Below are 13,921 nucleotides of genomic sequence, written 5' to 3' on the forward strand. Positions count from 1 at the left end.
ATCTCTGAAAATAGGTGGCCACTTTGAGCTCCAAAGTGTTTCCTCCTGCCACAAAAGTATAAAAAGCAGGCTGCCTGCCGTTTATACATGCTTTTTAAGTGAAAGACTATGTTAATGAGCTTAGCTTGACAGGGAGCTAAGGGGATTCTTGACATTGAATGGTGGGTAACTAAATAGGTCACCCCAAGTTGTTCAAGATGGATAGAAGACCAGAGGGATACAGAAGCTTCAGAAATCTGTTCTCAGGGAAGGCAGAATGTGGTTTCTTTTGTTTGCTTGTTTTTGGTCCCGCTCAAAATTATATCTCTAATGATAGTCCAGTGCTTAGCACGTAGAAGGCTTTTATTATATACAGGCAGACCTGATTTTATTATGCTCGGTTTTATTGCGCTTGGCAGATATTGAATTTTATTTTTACAAATTGAAGGTTTGTGGCAACCATGCATTGTCAGATGATGGTTAGCATTTTTTAGCAATGAAGTATTTTTTAATTAATGTAGGTACATTGTCTTTTTAGATATGGTGCTATTGCATACTTAATAGACTACCATTGCTTAGTTGGTAAAGAAATTGCCTGCAATGCAGGAGTCCCTGACTCTATACCTGGGTCAGGAAGATCCACTGAAAAAGGTATAGGTTACCCACTCCAGTATTCTTGGGCTTCAGCTGGTAAAGAATCTGCCTGCAATTCAGGAGACCTGAGTTCCATCCCTGGGTTGGGAAGATCCCCTGGAGAAGGGAAAGGCTACCTACTCCATTATTCTGGCTTAGAGAATTCCATGGACTGTATAGTCCACGGGGTTGCAAAGAGTCGGACACGACTGAGTGACTTTCACTATAGTGTAAACATAATTTCTTATGTGTACTGGGAAACCAAAAAAAAAAAATCGTGTGACTTGCACAGTTGTGCCATTTACTTGATTGCAGTGGTCTAGAACCAAATCTGTAGGATCTCAATTATGCCTATATTTGGTGAAGGAATGAATGACCAAATGAGTGAGTGAATGATACATCTGTAGAGACAGTGAAAAACGATCCTCCAGATCTGTGTATAGCAAAACAGATTTTAGGCACATTGCTTCCCTTTGATCAACATCTTTGGAATTCTCAAGCGCCACTTGGCACCAGGGTGATGCATACAGGGTGGATGCCGAGGGAGGCTGCCCCCTTCGCTGGAGCTCACCCTTCCTTCAGGGATCTTTGCCTTCCTTGTGCCACGGTCCTTTTGAGTGTCTACTGGAACCTACAAACCCCCTTTCAGAATGATGTTTTTAAATGCATGCCACAAATCGCACAGAATCACAAAGGAAACCAAATGCGTTGAAATGTGGTCATCCACATATTCAAACATAAGCTCTGAAGATAAATATTCTAACTAGCCCATTAAATAGCATGACTATTGAATAGTGTCCATGAACTATTGATTATCACAGTAATGATAGAAAAGAATATTTTGAGATAGCCGCTACACCTCCCAGGTCATTCGAAAACAGCAAGATTTCTATCACGATGAACTCACAGATGCTTCGCATTTTATAGCAGTTTGCTGCTTAAATGAAGGAAACGAAAGTTTCCATTAAGACTTGGTGAAAATAAAGGTGTGATAGTCTGACTGACCCAAGACACCCTCTAGGTTTAGAATGGTACCCCCATGTGCTCAGGTTAAGGGCCCTGCTCGAGTCTGTGTCTGTTCATGATAATAAAGGGGTGGGAATGGAATCGGAAACGAATGCCAGCAGGAGGGCCACCAGGAGGCTTCCTGGAGTCGGAATCAGCGGGCGACAGCCTGGACCCACATCACAGAGATTCTCCTAGAGCAGACCCATCTGTGCACCTGAGACTCTCACTGCAGAGGCACGCAGTAAGTGCTTGATAAGTGGCAGCGATGGTTAGGGGCTGGCTTTGACATAGCAGTAGGAGCGAGACAGGCAAAGAAAGAGAGCTGGGGTGGCAGGTAGCCTGCAGGCAGAGGGAACTCTGAGCGCAAAGACCGGGGAGCCCCAAGCTCTCTGCTTTTGCTGGAAAATGAAGCCAGAGAGGAGAGACGGGGGACGGAGCTTTAGGCTGGCATCAGCCCCGGGTGGGCTCGCGTGCCCAGTGCCTGGGGCACTCAGGCAGCTCAGGGGAAGGTTGTGCCTGTGTGAAGGACTGACGAAGGGGGGAGAGAACCTTCTGGCAGTCCGCCCCACGGCGCCCCGGTCAGTATCAAGACTATCGGCTTCTCCGTAATTCCTTGGACATGCCCCAGTAGCTAGTAAATAAAGCTGTCTACTTTAAATTTCGTCCCAGCGCCCTTTTACAGCCTCTCCTCCTAGGAGCCGAGTCCCATTATATTCCGAAAGCATATGTTCCCGACGATTGTTCATTCTCTTTCCAATAATATCCTTGCAGGACAAAGAGGGATGGCGAAGGGAAACATACTTTCAGGATGTCAGTCCCAGTTTTAATTACAAGTGTTCGTGGCTATGGCATTCATGTAATTGGGGGGCTGATTTACGCCAAATAATAAGCACTGATGTGAGGGGCTGGAGCCCAAGCGGGGCGGGGAGGCCGAACAGAGGCAGCGGCTCCCCCCTCCCCCACCCCAAAGCCCAGAACCAGGGCGGCACTTGTCAGGGGCATTCTCAGAAGCGTCCAGGGGTCTGCTGGGGGGCGCAAGCAGAGGGAGCACTCTGGAGGTGGAGGCCCTGCTCTCTGCACTCTCTAGCTTTGTGGCCTTCCTGCAAAATATCTTCCTTCTCTGCGTGTCAATTTCCTCATCTGGAAGAGGCACCTGATAATAATGCCTATGGCGTGGGGTTTCTGGAGGATCCGGGAAGATAATGTAGACAGTTCAGCACCGGGCCCGGGATATAGCAAGCGCTCAGTGCCGTTGGAATAATAACGCATACAGTAACCACAGTGATCACGGCCACCACAATCACGTTCCACTGCACACTGGGTTTAAGGCGGAGGAACGTGACTGCGACCCAGGGGCTTTTCATTAGATATATGGCACGCACTTGACCTAATGGAAAGCTTGAAAGCAATTGGATGGGAACACAGCCGTCCATCTTCTCAAAGTCTCCCGAGCAGTGTAACGCAAGAATTACTGTTCGCTCTTTGCATTTCTGCATTGCATTTCTCTACTGGATTCAGAATGCTTTATAGGGCCCTTATCAACTCAAGTCATCTGGGTATAAACTCTGGGAGAGAGGAGGCATGTTCATGATTTCCTCTCATAGTGCTTTCAGGGGTGCCCTGGAGTTACAGGGGCCTAAAGTGTTGGGGGACTGAGAGTGGGATGCCCACCCCAGAGTGCTCAGCTTGCTTCCAGCTCGACTGACAGCCAGAACCCTAGGTTCTTAGAGCAGGGCCTCCTGCTAAGTTTGCAAAAACCAAAAACAGTGGCCATCTGGCACAGGCAGAAAGGTACCTATTCAAAACGGACAACACATGCAGGTGGACCTCAAAAACACGATGCCAAGTGTAAGAAACCAGACACAGAAGAGAGACCGCTTCACGGTTTCCTGAACCCCTTGGAGGGATGTCCCGTGTGAACACATAGCCTCTAGCGCTGACGTTAGGGAGAAAAACAGACCTCGTCCATATGCTGGTGTCCTCAAACGCTGGAATACAGAGAGTGTTCACCGTGTCCTCCAAAAATAAGTACAGTAAAACTTGCATTTGAGGATGACCTGCCAAAGACTCTATTGTCCTGGAAACAAATTTTAAATGGTGTGTTTGGACAAACAGCCCAGCCAAGAGATCTCTGGACAGCAGTAAGATAAACGACAATAATAGATGGGTGAAGAAGCAAGCCCAGATCGAGAGGCCCTAGGCTGGGAGTGTAGGTGCCGGAGTGTAGACGCCTACAACCAACGCTTAGCCCCACCCCCTCACAGCTGGACCAGCTCAGTTCCACATCTTCGAGTTTCCCTGCAAGAGCTAGACACGTCTTACATTCTCAGCTGCAGGATGGAAGAAAAGATGCATAGTAGCCCCTGAGAAAAAAGGATCCGGTCTAAATGCCTCTTAATTTCCTCAGTACACCCCGAATGTCCAGCAGTACCATTGTCAAGACAGCTCTGAACTCTTTAGGGGTGCTTAAGTGTGAAGCGCCTGAAGCTATACTATTTTAGAAGCTTGAGCAAGTGGGGCAGGGTGCTCTCTACATTTAGCGCAAAACGAAGCCTCGTAAACAACTCTTTTTTTTCTGTTGTTGATTGTTTTCCACAAAGTTAGGGTAATAGACTTTTATATGGAACTGGCATTTCTAACTTTCGTGAGACTGCTTGTCCTTTCAACTTTAGGCATTGATAGACTTAATTATGCTTTTCAACAAGATTTTGCATATTTAATATTTCCTTTTAGAGCTTCCAGGGATCTCAATTATTAATTCCACTGTGGATTTACTAGTTTTTTGACTCTCCCTTAAGCATAAAGATTGTAGATTCATTCAAATATTGTTTGCTGTCTTTAAATTTCAACCATGTTTTAAATTTAAAAAAAAGAAAGAAGTAAAAATGCGCACAATCATTTTGACGGTATTCTGGGGCCATCACCCTGTATTTATTATAATTTTCCATACTCCTGATCGTGGATAGCAACTATTATAAACCAGGATAAGCTCTAATTTACCCCATAATCCAACTGGACAGTTGTCTGTGACATTGTATGACCGAAAAGTAGCATCTGCTCCCAAAGATGCTGTTTATAAAAGTAAACTATTACAAACGGAGTTTAGTGTTAACCAGAACTTTATGAATAAGTGATGAAGTCTTAATTTTCCGTTATGATAGCCATTGTTTAAAAATGCATGTCTGCCAGAGCACTGTAATGATCTCATATTACTTAGGAAAAATTTTATGATTCCCCCCTTTTTATTTTTATTTTTTTCGTAATTACCTCAGTACTTCTTCATTAAGGCTTCTCTCCTCCAGTTCATCTGTGGACCTTCCTAAAAGCCAGCTGACACGTGGAATGGTCACATTTTTCTGAATTGCCCCCCAAGGCTCCCCAGCATCTCAAAGACTTTTCACACAGCTTCTTCCCCAAAGCATCCATCAGGCTGCCCTGTTGATGTCCGTGGGTAGTCCTGTTAGCTGGGATGGCTTAAGGTCCCTGCACAAGCTCGGCCACAGAAGAGCTGACCGGGGAGCTGAGTGTGGTCATGGGCAACGCGACCGAGCGGCCCACAGAGGAGAGCTGTCTCCACACCTGTCTGCTGCTAGGTGTGCCTTCTCCAGAGGTTACATCACCCATCCAGGTACAGCGTGGTCCTTAAACCTTGGACCAGCATCCTTTGTGGTCTGGCCATCTGTTATCCAGTACGGTGGCAGCTGGCTGTGAGAGCAGATCCCAGTCTCCGAAGCGCCTAGCAGGACAGTGCATTAGCACCAGGGTTTCTTTAACGTGCGTGGGGCCGCTTGCAAGTTACACAGAGCTTTTGTCCTCTCTTCTTCGGGGGCGGTTTTAGGGCTTGGAGGAGCTTCCCCCTTTGGATTTGCCATCTCCAGAAGACCCACGTGTGAGGTTTGGAGTGGAGGCAGGTGTCAGTCTCCCGGGGGGACAGTGTTTGGTTCTGCCCAGCTCACCATGTGGCTGCTCTCCTGTGCACAGTGAGGCAAAGCAAACCGAAACGTCGCAGGCTGGAGCAGAGCAAGCTTTATCGAAGGGCCGTGCGGAGAGATGGGTGGCCCATGCCACCCTGAACTCTTCGGAAGTTCTCAGCAAAGCACTGTTTTAAAAAGATAATCTATTTATTTGTTTATTTTTGCCTGGGATGGGTCTCCATTGCTAAGCAGGCCTGCTCTCTAGTTGCAGCAACCAGAGGCTTCTCTTCATTGTGGGTCACGGGCTTCTCATTTCAGCGGCCTCTCTTGTTGCAGAGAACGGACTCTAGGGCACGCAGGCTTCAGTAGCCGCAGCATGTGGGCTCAATCATAGCCGCTCCTGGGCTCTGGAGCACAGGCTCAGTAGTTGTGACAGTCAGGCTTAGTGGCTCCATGGCCTCTTCCTGGACCGGGAATCGAACCTGCATCTCCTGCATTGGCAGACAGATTCTTTACCACTGAGCCACAGTCATGTCCGACTCTGTGTGACGCCATAGACGGCAGCCCACCAGGATCCACCGTCCCTGGGATTCTCCAGGAAGAACACTGGAGTGGGTTGCCATTTCCTTCTCCAATGCGTGAAAGTGAAGTCGTTCAGTCGTGTCCGACTCTTCACTACCCCATAGACAGCAGCCCACCAGGCTCCCCCGTCCCTGGGATTCTCCAGGCAAGAACACTGGAGTGGGTTGCCATTTCCGTCTCCAATGCATGAAAGTGAAAAGTGAAAGTGAAGTCGCTCAGTCGTGTCCGACTCTGTGCCATCCCATAGACGGCAGCCCACCAGGCTCCCTCATCCTTGGGATTTGGCAGGCAAGACTACTGGAGTGGGGTGCTATTGCCTTCTCCACTGAGCCACCAGGGAAGCCTGCAAAGCCCTTTGAAAGGCAAGATGAGGGAGGGGTATGGTTAGCTGTTGCAAACTTCTTGGTGTCTGAATCCTTCATTCTTGCAGCTGCCCTCCTAGGTCAGGTCACTTGTAAACCTACCAACAGGACAGATGTTCTTCTCTGTTATTCTCTGTTCTGTAGCTTTTTATCTCCATATGAATGGACTCTTACAGGCAAGCGCCCCAAGAATAGGCTGCCCTGCATATTTCAGGCTCTACGCAGCATTCTTTTACAAAAGGCCCTGGGCCAGCATGACTAAGCACAGGCCACAGAGCTCAAAGATTAAAGGAAAAAAGAACACATCTAACATGGAGCCAGGTTTGCTCTTCTCCGTTACACTTGTCCAGTCCATCACGGACCCTAGACCCTTTTGCTCTGGGCCTTCTGGAGTCGGTCTACCTGTTAAAGGTATTAGACATGTTCAAGAGGGCTGAAGAAAGGGACTCTTCATTTCTGTGGGGTCCACGTTCCTTCCAGTGATTCTCAAGACTTTGAGATGCATCAGCCAGCAAAGTCCAGAGAGAAGGGAGAGCTACCGACACTTCAGATTTGAGCCCTAAACTCAATTTAACTGGACTCAAGTGAGATTTTTGACTTTTTTTTTTGGTTTGGTTTTTTTAAATTATAAATAGAACATAAAATTTACCATCTTAACCATCTTACGTACGCAGTTCGTTGGCATAAAGTACATTTACACTGCTGTATCCCATCACTACCATCCATCTCCAGAACAGGATTTTTCATCTTCCCCAACTGTATCCTTTTATAAACACTCGCTCCCCAAACCCCCTCCCCCAGCCCCTGGCAACCAGCATTCTACTTTATGTTGCTATGAGTTTGAGTATTCTAGTACCTCTCGCAGTGGAATTATGAAGTATCTGTCCTTTCCCGAATGGCTTATTTCAGTCAGTTTCATGCCATTAAGGTTTATCTGGTTTTCAAACCAGAGCCTCGGGCATTCGCGGTGGCTCAGTGGTCAAGAATCCATCTGCTAATGCAGGAGATGCAGGTTTGATCCCTGGGTTGGGAAGCTCCCCTGGAGAAGGAAATGGTAACCCACTCCAGTATTCTTGCTGGGAAATCCCATGAGCAGAGGAGCCTAGTGGGCTGCAGTCCATGGGGCCGCAAAAGAATCAGACACATCTTAGCGTCTAAACAACAGTAACAACAAACCAGAGCGTCCAGGCTGAGAACTGTCTGTTCAGCCATCAGGCAGGTGTGTCCGGTTCATTTCGCAGGAATGTGGGCATTGGTGGGCCTGGCCGAGAGGACCGTGCGGGGGACCCTGATTCAGCCCCGGCGGAGGCCGACCTGGCGGGAAGAACCAGCTGCCTTCTTGTCACTGCAGCTGTGCCCAGGTGGTCTGCGAGGCTGGCTGCGACGGGGATGGACCCAAATGGAGTGTCTTTTATGATGCGCTCTTGCCCTTCTTTGTATTAATCATCTTTCTCTCCCATCGATGGTATTTCCCACATACCACACTAAAGGGATATTTTAAGCATCAGTTCTAAAAAGTCTCATGCCCAGTGTAAAAATATTTCCCTGCTTCAGAAAAAGACAGTCTCTTTAATGGGGAAAACCCCGTTATTAGTAATAGCAATAATTTTTCTGACATCCACTTGGGCCTTCTATATGTTTGGATAGGATTCAGTAAAGAAATGAAGTTTTATGCAAACTCCCGAGAATGCAAAAGGCATGTCCTCTGAGGTGCACACGGCCCCCTGGTTTCTCTGGAGCTGCCCCGCGTTCTTCAGGCTCTTCTCAGACATGTGCCGCTCCCTTTAACACTCTGTCCCCGACTTCACTGAATGATCCTTAAGACTGGCTTCCCAAAAAAAAAAAAAAAAAAGACTGGCTTCCCCAGTACTCTGGGCTTTATTCCCAGATATTTATTCTGTTGTGGGCTGATTATCTTTTCCTGGATTTTCCCAAAGGCGTGTATCTTTTCAGTATCAAGCGTAGCAAATGATTATGTGTCATTTCCTTAAAAAAAAAAAAAAAAGGAAATTTAATTACTGAAAAATAAAACTACTTCCCTGTCAGAGCATACCTACGGCACTCAAAGCCTTGGCTTATTGGAACACCACCAGTGACAAGAAGAAACTATTCATTCTGTTACTAAACATACCTTCCATTTTCCTGGGCAGTCTCTTAGGCTAAGCATGGTCTTTTAAGTGACTGTTGTAAAGATAAAAAATACTGGAACCATAGCATTAAATATCTTTTGTAAATGAGCCACTAGTGGGATTATTGAAAGATAGTAAAGATGATGGTAATCAGTTGGAAAATCATTGTTGATTACTTAAGTTTACATTTTATATGTTAAACATTTACACTAATATTCAGGAAAATAAAAACAGTAAACTTTTTTTGGAGGAAAAAACAACTATGATCCTATTATCCCAACACTAGTATTTTCAGTTTTACATATACAACGTGAATTTCCCTCTTGATGATGCTAGCTGGAGGCTGCAATAAGTCTTCAAAACCAGAAAGTTAGCTTCGTAGAATCAGTGGCCCTGGCTATACAGCTAAAACCCCCATTTCTTATCCCTTCCCCTGGTTTTCAGTGGTGGGAAAATCCAGGAGACTTCTAGGCTGTCTAGAGTATGCAACCAGAATCAGAAGGCTGGTCCCAGGGACTTCCCTGGTGTCCAGGGGTTAAGACGCCACGCTTCCAGTGCAGAGGGCGTGGGTTCCATCTTGGGCGGGGAACTAAGATCCCACACACCTTGCATCAAGGCCAGGGAAGACAATACACACACGCAAAAGACAAGAAGGGCTGACCCCACTGGAAGATGACAGAGAGAGATACACGGAGGCGCAGGGCTGGGAACCGGCCTCTTGGTTTGCGATTTATCCCCAGGTGGAGGGTGTGTGCCAGACTGCTCCTGAAATGTGTTATGACTGGGAGATCACTAGCTGTGCCAGGAAATCACACCTTCTTAAGGGCAGTTCCTCGGACTGTCCCAGGAACCTAGAAGAGCCTGCATATGTAACCACCAATGGCCCTTGTCTTTTTGCTTGCAGAAATTCACAATTAAGATCTGTATTCTGCTGATTCCTGAGCACGCCCAAGCAAGCACAAGAGGTCTACTTTTCACCTTTGAGGTTGCTCTGTGCTCTTTTTTCTGTTTTCCCGCTCTCTCTAGCTCTCCTTGACCAGCTCTACGTTCACCACCCCCACCGCTCCATAAGGTCCCTTGAGTTGAGAAAGTGAATATCTCCTTGGCTCAAGGCTCTCCCTCCTCAAGGGGTTTTTCAAATACCACGCCCTCTGCAGCTGTTCCCCAGCCTGGGTGAGCATGCCACTGGGCCCGTTCTTAACCTAGATTCCCGCAAGATAGTGGTGGTGGGTTTTTTTTTTTTTTTTTTTTGCTAAAAAGTCCAAAAATCATCCCCCTTCCTACATTATTCAGACAGTGCCCTTCATGTTCAGCTTTGCAATTTCAGTTCCAGTCTTGTCCCATAGAATTATTGCCAATTGATCTCCGTATAAATGTCTGAGTTTTCTGCATTATTAATGACGTGCCAGGCTTCTGACGAGCCTTCCTTTGGCGCAGCCTGCTCTGAGCGGCAGCTTGGGGAGTGCCAGAGTCAGAGCCTCCCTCTGCCTGAATGATTGGAGGCTGTGGTTTAAGGTGGGGGGAAAGGTACCGTGATACTCCTTGATTTTCCCATGCAGGAAAGGCTTCCCAACCCCACTGTGTTGGCAGTGGCTTTGTGGACCTCTGTTTTGAGAAGAGCTGTGAGATTGTATTGGTACTCGATTGAAAGAGTCCTGAGGTTGATTAGCAATGTCTGCAGTGGGTGGCGGACCAGGCAGAGTGGGCATGCCAACTGCCTGTCTGCCACAGGCTCAGCATTTATCCTATCTCAGAAGAGCTGACCTTGAAGATGCAAGTGTCAGGTGATTTTAAACACAAGAAGAGAGGTTCGGGTTCAGCGGAAATGCCAAAGGAATTGTTCCACACAGGCAGTGAGCAGTTGTCAAGTCACCTTTTCTCAACTGATTATCTCAGCTCCATTCAGCCACGCAAAAGGAATATGAGCATGGAGGTTTGTGCATCGCGGCTCGCACGTTAGCTGTGTTTCTAGTTCCTGCTTCTCTGGCACCCTGTTGAGAATGCAGGGCTCCCTTTTGAGACTCAGGGCAGGGCCTGGGGCTTTGCTGGAGTGATTTTTCGCTTGATTGCATCCCTCCAGGAGCAGAGAGGAGCCTGGAAAGCCAGAGCTTTCGGAAAAGCGCAAGCCAGAGCCGCCCTGCTCTGGAGTTTTCACTTGTTTCTCTGCTCCCAGCTCCAGGAAGACACCTTTCTTTACTCTCCCTTGCCTGGCAGTGCCCAGGCATGGGTGACACTCAGCTGGTTTCGGCTCACAAGGCCACTCTGGAGAAGAAGGGCCAGGAGACTGGAGGAGGAGAGAAATTCTCACTGAAGGCGCTGAATGCGGGGGCCTGGGCTGGGCTTCCTTATGCCAAGGCTGATAATCCTACGGAATGGATGATGGTCTGGGACACCAGAGCCCAGCGCTTGTCACCTGCCCGAGGTCACACTGCTAGTGACAGGCAGAGACCAAATCCACAGCTGCATGTTGACAAGATCCCTGCAGTGGGAACCGTGCCCCGCCACCTCCCAGCTGCTGAGGAGGGGTGGACACTTTGCCAAATCCTCCCAGCCACCCGCAGCCTTGTTTTCTAGCTCGAGCTTGTTCCGTAGGCTCTACCGGGATGGTCAGAGAGGTTGGCTCCATTGGCGTTTCTGGACGGGTTGAATTGCTTTATCCCTTACAAGGTCATTTTGATCCCCAAGGCCACTAGCTCTTTCCACCGGAGATTAGGATTCTGCCTGGCTTTTGAGTGCCCACCCCCCGCTCCTCAGTAGCTGACTGTGCCAGCGGAAGTGCCAGCTGCAGCTAGAAGGACAGGCTCTCCATCCGAGAAAAACAGGAGCATCCGCATTTTTTTTTCTAGAAGGGATCCTCCCCTACAGAATGAAAAAAAGCTCGTTGACCTGTGACGGCAACCAGGCTGCAGAATCTGCCAGTTCTCCCACGCAGAATGTTTCTTTTCTTTTTCTTTAGCATTTTCTTCACTTCCCTCCTCAATAATAAATTCAGATTAGTGATTGGAAGAGAGCAATATGCAGTTCAAAGAACCTGGCCCCCGAGGAGCCAGGGGACATGGTGAGAAGCCAGGTACACTTTTTTCTTTGTTTTCAGCTATCACCCTGTTGGCATTTTATACATATCTGTCTTTACTCTCGTCTGGGTGGTTATTTTCATAAAGATGTAATTGATTGTCTCCTTAAGATAAAGTTCAGAAAGGGGATATTTCAAAGTGTTAGGTGCTCATTATTATGAAAAAAGGAGAGAAAATGCTGTTGATATAACATTAGGTGGAAAACCTTGTGATTCTAATTATGGGATGATTTCTAAAATGTATATTAACACATCCTGGACATGCACAGGGAAAAAAACAGACTCGAAGGAAATTTCCTGAGGTATTACTAGTCTCTCGTTAGCATAATTATGATCTTTTTTTAGAATATCTCATCTTGTCCGAGTCTTCCAAAGTATTGCTAACTCTTGAGTGAGAAAAATAAGTTTTAAAAAGAGGTAACCCATCCAGAGAAGATAATTTATAAACATGCACTTCATAACCACAAAATTTTATTGAGTTATTTCTAGTATGATTTTTTTTTCAAAGTTATTGCCTACACAGAGGGGATTTTCATGACTTATCATTAATATGACTTGGTGTTTAGCCTCTGTGTCAGGGTTCTTCAATTTAACTGTACTAGATGTGTTGCATTAAAAGAAAAATGAAGAGAGTGAAAATCCTGGTTGCTCTGATATAATTGGGGAGTTCTTTTTCTAGGTGATAGCCATGTCACCATATTGAACCTAAGATGCAGTTTGGCACAAGGGTTGCAGGGTTCATGCCTGGCTTTGCAGGAATTGCTTTGTCTTTGTGGACAAGCCAGCGCCTCCTAGACTCCTCAGATCTCCTCATCTCTTGGCAGCAGAAGCCAGTTCACTTCACGAGAAAGGGAGTTCCATGGAGGATCTACTGAGAGGAGGCGTTAAAGGCGCCTGCGGTCTCCACCGGGCAGCCACACCCAGGGACAGAGAGGTGGCCTCGTCTGGTGTCGTCCTGCAGAGGCGGAGGTGCCTCTGCCCACAGTAAAGGCAGTCAGAGTCGGTGCCGCCTCAGGTGAGGTCTTCTTGCTCATGGCTGTGTCCGTGGTCAAGGTGTCTGATTTCCTGGTGTCCCCCATCCGGGCGCTGTCCTCCTGACTCAGTGTGTTGCAAAGCATCCTTGTCCCATGAGCAGTCTTCTTAGGGATGCCTGGCAGAAAGGGGTGACACCTATTCATTTATGTATTTGGCTGTATCTGGTCTTAGTTGCAGCCCACGGGATTGTCACTCTTTGTTGTGGCATGCGAAATCTGGTTCCCTGACCAGGGATCTAACCCAGGCCCCCTGCCTTGGGAGCATGGAGTCTTAGCCACTGGACCACCGAGGATGTCCCAGGTGACACTTAATTAGAGCCAGAGGGGCCGAGAGTCCTACTTTCAGTGACTCTGATCTCAGATTCCTCATCTTGTTCTCTGGACTTTGTCTGTGATGTCCTCTCTGCCTGAAACACCCTTTCATCTGTTATTTGTCTCACATCTACAGTCCTTCCAAGCTTCACTCGGGCGTTGCGTCTTCCAGGAAGCCCCACCTGATAGACAGTTAGCCTGTGCTCCACACACCCCTTGGTTGCACTGGGGATTCCTTTCTGATTACAGGAAGTAACGTAGCCAGTGGTTGCCCAGCTGGTTGGCCTGGGGAAGGGACCAAGCTGCACCCAAGGATGGAGCATAGACTCTGGGGTCTGGGGGACAAAGGTGTGGATCCAGACACCCATCGGTACCAGCAGATACTCAGTTACGTGTGGTTCGCCTTTCTGAGCCTCTATCTTTTGTTGGTAACAGAACCATGGCAAGAAGGCAGTGCCATGACCCACAGAACGTGTCTCACAAGTTGTGACGTAAGGCAGCCACTCTGACACAGTATAAACTCAGCGCCGTGGTCTCGCCCCAACTTAAATCAAACCCAGCACACAGGTGGAAACCCTCCTTGCACTGGTGTTCGGTCTCTCATAGCTCTTGGCTCCCTTCCTCTGTAAGGTGCTTCACCCTGCCACCACCGCTGCCTGCCTCCTCCAGCCTCTGGTTGTCACCTCCTATCAGACCTTGCCCCCTCTGGCTGAGTGCAGCTCCCCTGACGGAGGGACTCTGCCCACCACTCCTCTTGAATCCCCCGAGAGTGGCCTGCCGGGTCAGACCCAAGGCCCGTGGTGTGCCCCGGTCTCCCTAGGGACCTGGATCGTGGAGCAGCGGGGATCAGCTCCTTACGTTTGCAGACCCAGAGGCCAGGGAGGGCTGGGGCCTG

At 48.0% G+C, this 13,921-nt stretch overlaps 1 protein-coding gene across 2 annotated transcripts in view; it reads left to right on the top strand.

Annotated features, from left to right (window-relative positions):
• The window catches only part of WWOX (WW domain containing oxidoreductase), a 914,788-nt gene that overhangs the window by 748,614 nt on the left and 152,253 nt on the right, over nt 1-13,921 (top strand). The gene's annotated exons all lie outside the window — the stretch shown is intronic.

The sequence above is a fragment of the Ovis canadensis genome, chromosome 14, assembly GCF_042477335.2.
Source record: "Ovis canadensis isolate MfBH-ARS-UI-01 breed Bighorn chromosome 14, ARS-UI_OviCan_v2, whole genome shotgun sequence".
Taxonomy (NCBI): domain Eukaryota; kingdom Metazoa; phylum Chordata; class Mammalia; order Artiodactyla; family Bovidae; genus Ovis; species Ovis canadensis.